The sequence below is a fragment of the Macaca mulatta genome, chromosome 16 (assembly GCF_049350105.2).
Source record: "Macaca mulatta isolate MMU2019108-1 chromosome 16, T2T-MMU8v2.0, whole genome shotgun sequence".
NCBI lineage: Eukaryota > Metazoa > Chordata > Mammalia > Primates > Cercopithecidae > Macaca > Macaca mulatta.
The window spans coordinates 23,876,503-23,885,742 of NC_133421.1; the positions used below are offsets into that span (position 1 = coordinate 23,876,503).

The 9,240-nt window shown below is 41.0% G+C and overlaps 1 pseudogene; it reads right to left on the reverse strand.

The window, feature by feature from the left end:
• Positions 1-1,523: 1,523 nt before the first annotated feature.
• Positions 1,524-6,430, reverse strand: LOC106996608 (protein FAM182B-like; annotated as a pseudogene).
• Between the last annotated feature and the right edge of the window lie 2,810 nt (positions 6,431-9,240).

Here is a 9,240-nt window from a genome sequence, read left to right on the forward strand (position 1 = left end):
AAAAAACCAAAACATACTTGGCATTAATGTAGCACTCACTGTAGGGTCATATTGGTCATTTATTTCATTTCTTTTTCATTCACTTAGAAGGCCCAGCATTGAGCTTTGCCTCATGTATTCAATAGCCGTTAAAGGGATCAGCTGCTAATCTGCTGCTTGAGTTTTCTAACCACCGTAATGAGAAATGTTAGGTCTAAATACCATCATGCTCATTGCTCACACAAGGATGCTCAGCTATTTTATTCAAAATACAACTCCATTCATCACTCTGAGCAGCGATGTACAGAGAGGAAAAGAAAAGTAAACCAGGCCTCAAGGAATCCATCCAAAATGAGGTAGATATTATAAGGGAGAGAAATCCCCAAATGAAATGAAATGAAATGTTATAGTTGACTTAGAATAGTCTTTAAAACCCATTAATTTTCTTGCATGTTTGATCCAAAGCATTATTTCCAGAGACTGACCCTGAAAGAATTGCTTAAGACCAGGACTCTTGTTCCGGCCTGGATCACACACTGTTGGACATCTATACGTAGTACACCACATTATACATAGCACTGACGTGTGTAAACCTGTGTGCATTTACTTTTCTAATACTTGTTCGTCTCTGGCATACTTTATATATATATGTATATATACACACATATATATATATAACATATATATTACATATATAACATACATACACACAAGTACACACACACAAAGTATATAAGGGCTGGATAGTATAATTGTGCAATAATGTTTTTGGTGAAAGTGGTGGCAAGTGGATTGCTTTGGCGACATGCTGGAATATGCTTCCATTGGCAGAAGTAAGGCTTTCAAAACTCGTTCTCATTTTTCTCTAGCAACTGGGAATATTAATAATTGAAGATGTGTTGGTATAAAAAAATTATAATAATCACAATGAAGTGGTGTTAATTATATCACAAGATATAAGACATATATATTATAAGATGTCAAAATCTTTGAGATGATTGATACTTAAATGCGGCCCCCTTTGCCACCCTGGGGCGTCACTCTCCCTGGGTTCTTGGCGGTGCTCGCTCTGCTCCACATGCTCAACCCAGGCTCCTGCTCACCCGGAGTCGCGCCATGGGAGCGAGGACCTTGCCGCGGCACTAGACAAGGACAATGAGGAGGGGGAGCACATGGAGTCCCTGCGGAGAGGCTGGACTCTGGGCAGGAGCCTTTGCGGGCGGGCGCAGCCTCCTCTGGAAGCCCTGGTCGCTGCCAGGTGCCTGCTGCGCCCTGCGAGCTCCGCGGCGGTGGAGCTAGGCCCGCGCTGCTGGCTCTGGGCCCCGCCTGTGCACCCTCTGCCCTTTGTCCTGCCCATGAGGCCCGGGCCTCAGCTGGCCCGGGGTTCCTGAAGTTAGCTGACGATGGGCTGTCGGCTGAGACTGGGTCGTGGGCCTTGTGCTCTGGCAGCCGCGTCACCATCGCCGGGCCTTCCCGCGGTGCTGCTTGCAATTCGGGATGCCTGGGCTTGCGGTCTGCTTGGTCGCCTGGCGCTGCGAACCCCGTCACCTTCCATCGTGGCCACCACGCTGCCCGCTGGTCAGCCCTGGTCTGCAGCTTTTCTGGGACCCCTCTGGCCCCAAGAAGACGTAACTCACATCAGCTTGTGACACCAGGGCCCAGCTGTTGGTGAGCGAGCGCTGGCGCCGTGGCTCCTGGGCTCCCCTAACCCCGTGGCCCGTGCCGCCTGCACCTCTGCCAGGGCTGCGCTGCGCAAGTGGCTCCAGCCAGCCAGCCCTAGCCCACGAGCGGGACTTTCCTCTCCCCCAGATTATCGCCCTCTGCAGGGATACAGGGCTATGGAGGACGCAGCGGACACCTTCCAAAGTTTGTGGAGACTCTTCCACCAAGCCAAAAGTTTCACCATCAGCTGCAATGCCTACTGGGGCGCAGAGACCCCTCCGGCATGTGGACCAGGCAGTGTCTTTGCTGGGCACCCACAGCGCTCACCACCCCACGTGCAGACCCCTACTTCGTGTTCCTCCTCCTCCACGTTCCACATCCAAAGTTCTCTCGTCATTTCTAAGCAGGAGAAATCCAAAGAAACTGAAATTAGAAAGAGAGAGAGAGAGAGAGAGAGAGAGAGAGAGAGAGAGAGAGAGAGAGAGATACAGAGCCATGAGCGTATGGAAAGCATAAAACGCCCTAAAGCCAATAACAAATTTGTATTTCTTTTAAACATTCTGCACATCTCCAATGATGAATGATTTATTTATTTATTTTTACCACTGTCAATTCGTAATTATTAACTTCTCCGGCATTAATGAATAGAAATTGAATCACATATGGGAGTATAATTTTTATTGTATGAAGCTTTTCATATTTTAAAAAATAATTGTCCAATTTTTCTCCATGGATTAACAATTAATGGGAAATTTGCAACATTGCTGTGTTAATGTCTCCTGAGATAATTAGATGTGAATAATCTTTTATAAACAGAATTTCCTGGGTGGAATTGCTCATCTTTGGGAGCTCCATAAATAACCATGTCCCAAGAGAACTGTGAATTTGGGAACTGCAAGAACCGAGTCCTGACTCGTCCAGCCTGGAAGCTTTTGGGTGATCAATCACTCTTGCAGGTGACTTCACCGTCTTCTGTTGAAGGGCCAGTGAGAGCCTGGGGGTTTCAACCCGCAAGAGTCTTACCATTTTGGGGTTAGCATTAACAGTGAGGAACAGGCATACTTTTGTGATATTCTCCATATGTAATAAAATAGTTTCCAAAACAAAGCAAAGTGTGAGTGGTGACTATTGAGAGGACCCTTTCTATCTTTGCTGGATTCTCAGAGATTTCTGGGTTTCTTTTGGAGTCAGTAGTATTTCAATGTTAATTCTGAGCTCTTGACACCCACAATATGAGTTGCAGCCAGTGACTAGAGCTGCAGCTTGTTAAACTGATCACTGGTGGTGGAGCCTGTTCCTCCTGCTCACTTCTTAAAAGGTCGGCTTGGTCAGAGGTTAGTGCTTCCCTGCCAGAAATAAGCAGTTAGGAATCAAGTAAAGGAGTCAGCTAAAAGCATCATTACTCAGTAGTGAGGTCATAGCTAGATGGTTGTTGATCTCATTTTCTCTCTGCTGCTGATTTCAAGGCTTTATACCATGTTTTGATGTAACACAGAATGTATGCTATGAAGAACAAATAGTCTGTTAGTTTCTTGGAGCTATACTCCATTATTGGAACTGGGGACAACAATTTGAAGGACATTATTATTTAGACAGTTTAATCTGCCTTTGACTAGAATAAACTTCAGGTTCCAAGGGCTAGGTTCAGTTGTTATGCAAATTTAGATTGTTGCTGTAAAATGTACAAAAAAAAAAAAAAAAAAGGACAGGACTCTTTAGATGAAATAAGAATTTAACTGTATTTGAACCCTGTTGAAGGCCAGACAAGTTTAGGCAAAATACCACAACTGAATATTCTGTGATGAGTCCCTTTAAATTCCAACATATCATCTATGTTGTTCAATATGACACACACACTGGAAAAGGTTGTGTATTCAGTAGTTGTTGAGTGTCGGGTTCTGTGTATGTCAGTTTATGTCAAGTTTGCTCATTGTGTTCATCAAATATCCCTTTCATGGATTTTATCTGTTGGTTCTGTCACTTATTGAAGGGAATGTTAAAATCTATATTGTAGATTAGCCTATTTTTCTTTTCGTTGTATCAGTTTCTGTAGTAAATAATTTGAAGGGATATTTTATATTTGTACATATTTAAAATTGGCATACTTTTCTAGTGACTGACATCATAAAATCTATTTTATCTCTAGCAATGTTTCTTGGCTTATGTCTGATCTATCAATAATAACATAGCAAGATGAGCTTTGTGCTGATTAGTGTTTGCAGGGCATGTTTTCCATTGTTTTGCTTGCAAAATGTCTGTATTCTTGTATTCAGATAAATTAATTAAAATGTAAAAAATAAATATATAGTATAAAAACATTAAAAAGTAAATATTCTAAAAATCCAGCCAGAGATGTTTCACTTTTAATTGAAGTGTTTAGGACCACAGCTCTCACACTTGTGTGCTAAGGTGCCCTGAGATACTGTGTTTAACTGACAGCGGCACCAGTGGATAGCTTGTGAGTATGTATATGTGCGTGTGTGTATTTGAGATGGGGGTCTCACTCTGTCCCCCAGGCTGGAGTGCAGTGGTAAGTTCTAGGCCCACTGCAGCCTCTGCCTCCCTGAGTAGCTGGGACTACAGGCATGCACCACCACACCTGGCTAATTTTTGTATTTTTAGTAGAGATGGGGTTTTGCCATGTTGCCCAGGCTGTGTATTTTTGAGGGAAACAAAGCAGCATTTGCTGGAGACCTTAAGAACTACTAGCCTGAAGCAGTTCATAGTTTCAAAAGTAATTAGAAGTACGTTTCTTTACCTTTAAGGTGGGTGTTGTTAATTACCACAATAAAAGCAAGTATTGTGCTAAAGTCAGTGTGGAATAGGAAATCAGGTCCAGTGGTTGAGATCCAGTCCGATTTTAAGATCTGAAAAGTTGTGCTGCATGTCCAACAGGCACACACATCGCATTAGCAAGTAATTGTGCTTTTGTAAGAATGAAACAAAAATACTGTATGTGTGTTTTTTGTTTGTTTGTTTATTTTTTTGAGACAGAGTCTTGCTCTGTTGCCCAGGTTGGAGTGCAGTAGCATGATCTCGGCTCACTGCAAGCTCCCCCTCCCGGGTTCACGCCATTCTCCTGCCTCAGCCTCCCGAGTAACTGGGACTATAGGCGCCCGCCGCTGCGCCCGGCTAATTTTTTTTGTATTTCAGTAGAGACGAGGTTTCACTGTGATCTTAATCTCCTGACCTCGTGATCCACCTGCCTCGGCCTCCCAAAGTGCTGGGATTACAGGCGTGAGCCATCGTGCCCAGTGGTGTGTTATTTTTTATACGTACTTGCAAATCCATCGCCAAAATAAAAATAATGAACATATTCAGCACGGATAAAAGTTGCCCCTTGCACTTTCATAATCCCAAACTTTCTGTACCTTCCTACTTTACACCCTTCCTGGCCATCAACAATCTGTAACTATAAAATAGTTTGCCTCATCTAGACATTTACATAAACAAAGTATAGCATGGACCTGTTTTCGGAGGGGTCTGGCATCTTTCACATAGCATAATTATTTTGAGATTCTGCTATATTGCAGGCATCAATAGGTCATTAATTTTATTATTGAGTAGTATTCTATTGTGAGGTTAGGTCACAACTTATGTATCCATTTGCCTGCTGATGGGTTTTTGCATTGCTTCCAGTTTTGGACTTATACAAATACATTTGCAATAAACATTCATGTACATAAGTTCTTATAAATTTGAGTAAATATTAGGAATGTAATAGCTAATAGGTTTAGGCTTAGTTTTAAGACACTGTCACAATGTTTGCCAAAATGGTTGTACCATTTTATATTTTCATCAGCAGTATATGAGAATTCCACACTCTTGCCAACATTTTGTATGGGCCTTCTTTTAAAATTTTAGATATTTTCGTGTTTACAATAGTATTTTATTATAGTTTCATAATGCCTAAAAGTATTTAGTGTCTCTTTATGTACTTGCATGCCATCTGTATATATTTGGTAAAGTGTATGTTCACATTTTTTTTTTGCTTCTTCCTTTTTTTTTTCTTTTGCTTATTTTCTCATATTAAATTTTAATAGGTTTTTTATATGCTCTGGATTCAAATCCCTTATTAGATATGAGATTTGCAAGTATTTTCTCCTTGTCTGAGTTTTCTTTTTTGTTCTCATAACACTGTCTTTCAAATAGCAGATGCTCTTAATTTTGATGGGGCCCAATTTATTAATTGTTCTTGTGCATTGTGCTTTTCGGGCTTCATCTAAGAAATTTTTAATTAATTGAATATTACAAAGATTTTTTTCTGTATTTTCATCTAAAAGTTCATAGCTTGTAATACTTTATTTTATGTTTAAGTCAATGTTCCTATAAGTGACAGAGCTTTAACCCAAGTCACTGTCATGCATAGCTGGACCCAGGGGCTTATATGAAATCATCAAGAAATGTTCTTCTTTCTCTTGACAGTTTTCCTTGTGTTTTAACCTCATTTTCTGCCTCTGAAGATGACTTTCTTCTCTCTCTGTAGAGAGAAGTGCTACAAATAACCCACTTTACTTTGTCCTTGCACACCACAGTGGTAGAAAAAGCAAGAGTCCTTCCTGTTGATTCCGAAAGAAAAGTACTGAATCAGTTGCTATGATACAAGAGTAGAGTCTCTGGCCAGAGCTGGGCATCATGCTCACTTCCAGGGCTGGGGCTGGTAGGTTGTGTCAGACCCAATTGGTGCTCATTGAAATATTCCTCAAAGAAAAGAGGGGCTCAAGAGGAGAGTTCCTGAACACCCCACCAAAAAATGGCCACTACATACACACCTACAATTCCCTGCCATTTTATAAGCAACTGTTTGGGTGGAAAATGACTAGAAATTCAGTTGTCATTAACTTTCCTTTTTAATGTCAGTAGAATGAGCCATGCATTTCACATGTTGTGGGTTATGTCCATGATAGTCATTTCTGTATATTAGGTATCAATTTGGAGTATCATCTAGAGAAATACAGTATTTTGTGATGTTATCCTTCAATTAGTATTTTTAGGATAAAGAATTACAGGATGAAAGAAAAGTCTAGGATAGAAATAAAAGAATAGAGAAAATGGAAGCATGGATATACTGCAGAAAATGGCCAAACAGGAAAAGTACTTGTGAAGGTATTGAAGTACATAACTGATATCACATAGACCTCCAGGAAATTACAACTACTGTCATAAGAACAAACTATCCAGGCCGGGCGCGGTGGCTCAAGCCTGTAATCCCAGCACTTTGGGAGGCCGAGATGGGCGGATCACGAGGTCAGGAGATCGAGACCATCCTGGCTAACACCGTGAAACCCTGTCTCTACTAAAAATATAAAAAACTAGCCGGGCGAGGTGGCGGGCGCCTGTAGTCCCAGCTACTCCGGAGGCTGAGGCAGGAGAATGGCCTAAACCCGGGAGGCGGAGCTTGCAGTGAGCTGAGATCCGGCCACTGCACTCCAGCCTGGGAGACAGAGCAAGACTCCGTCTCAAAAAAAAAAAAAAAAAAAAAAAAAAAAGACCAAACTATCCAAATAGTCTTTGCTGATACTGAGTCTTTTCTGCTTGCAAAAGAAGTAAGAATGGTAAGGAATTGGGACATTGTTCAGATAGGCCTCAATGTGTTTATTCATTTACCTGTTGATGGGGTTTGGGAGTATTAATGAAAGATGTTAATAAATAATAATGGGCATGTTAGATAATCATCATCGATTTCTCCATTTGTTCTGAAGAAAATTTTGCCTACCTTCTTTTTTGTCAAGGGATTCGCTTTTTAATGTCATGTTTGATTCTATGGCTTACTAAATGTGTAATTGCCTATTCATGGATTCTGAAGAATTTTATAAAATGTATTTGCCAAACACTTTGAAAGCTTAGAACTTTTCCAAGAAAGAAGTTCTTTAGTGCTTTAGTGCTGCCCTGACAAATATGGTAGCCACAGCCATATGAATACTGAACACTTGAAATGTGGCTAGGCTGGACTGAGATGTGCTGTCAGGGTACAATACACACCAGATTTTGGAGAGTTAGTAGGAAATGAAATTAAACATATCTAATTAATAACTTTTATATTGGTTAGATATTGAAATAATATTTTGTATATATTTTACATATAAATATACATTAGTGTGTATGTATATTAATATCTTCATATTAAATACTTATCAATTACAATTGGAAGAATGATGACTTTGTGGTGGAGAAATCTGGCACAAACTTGATCGTGTGCCTCCTGCTGTGATGTCTTAGGAAGAGCATAGCATTATTTCTGTGGTTTTCTTGTGAAAGATACATGACCTAAGTCTGGATGTGGAAAAACATCAGATGGAAAAAGGTGAACACATCCTTCAAAAGGAAATGCTTCTGCTCTTTAAAATTCTTAAGGTTGTGAAAAATAAGGCAAAACTGTTTGAAGATGAAGGAGCTTAAAAGACATGGCAATTAATGCAATGGGAAATCCTGGATTGGATCCCGGATTACAAACTTAAAATAAAAATGTATTTAGGGCACAACTGAGAACATTTGGATGACATTATAGCATCTGTTGATTGGACAGTAGTGCTGGGTGAATGTGGATATCCTGATATGGATGATTATATTCTGGTTATGAGAGCCTCGTGTTAGTATCCTTGAGTAGGAGAGGCTACCAATAAAACGGCCATATGATGGCTGGTCTGTGGATACCAGTCAGCCGCTTTTCCCAGCTTCCTTGGCGTTTGCCCAGTGGGTTCATGGACAATGTGACGATGGTAGCAGGAGAAGATGCTACATGTTTCCAATAACATGAACTTCCCTGCACCAGTGCTGCCTACTGCCCAGATGAGTGCCCTAACTGCCGACAGTGAGCAATGCTGAGACCCTGGAAAGAGGAACTAACTTGCCTAGGCCAGACAGATTCCTGGTAACGTTGTAATAATATTCTTTCCCTTCCTTCATGGAAGTGGTAAAGAATTGCCCTCACTGGAATAGACGCATATTGGAATATGGACTCCCCTTCATATCCTTCTCATAGCATCAAATTATTTACATTTGCTGAGTTCTTATTCTCTGCTATCATACAATTACTACTGATGATGGAGCTTATTTTACAAAAAAAGAAGTGATGCCATGGGCTTCAGCCCATATTTATTGGTCTTGTGACATCACACATCACCAACAGGAACATGACCTCACGAGAATCAGTTACTTCACCAACTGTGAGACCCTGAGGGGTGGGGTTTCTATCCTACAAGATGTGTTAGATGACCTCAACCAAGAACCCTTATACCAAGAATGCAAGGTTCCATGTAGCAAGGATCATTGTGATGGTGATGGAGATGATGATGATGGTGAGGATGGGGATGGTGAAGGTGGAGGTGATGATAATGAAGTGATAGTTATGTCGAGGATGATGATGGTGATGATGATGGTGAGAATGGTAAAGGTGAACATGGTGATGGTGAGAGTGGTGATGGTGATGATTGTGATGGTGATGATAAGGATGGTGATGGTGACGGTTGCGGTGATAATAGTGATAGTTATGGTGAGGATAATGGTGATGATGAGGAGGATGATGGTGAGAATGGTGAGGGTGAGAATGGTGATGGTGATAATGATAATGATGGTAATGATGATAACAATGATGATTAT